Genomic DNA, 200 nt, shown 5'->3' on the forward strand with positions numbered 1-200 from the left:
TGTTTTGAAATGTTAACAACAAAATAATGTTAGAATTAAACACATACACATTTAGAACAAGTTATTTTTTAATGTTATGATAGCCCAAATTTTGAAAGCAGTCAAAATTAATGTACCAGTAGATCTACATTTTCTAGTCCCCTAACTAAAAACATCACATCAGCTTTTTAATGTGCTTTTAAAAGCAGGACTGACGTCAA

Source organism: Oryzias melastigma, linkage group LG22 (assembly GCF_002922805.2).
Source record: "Oryzias melastigma strain HK-1 linkage group LG22, ASM292280v2, whole genome shotgun sequence".
NCBI classification, from domain to species: Eukaryota; Metazoa; Chordata; class Actinopteri; order Beloniformes; family Adrianichthyidae; genus Oryzias; species Oryzias melastigma.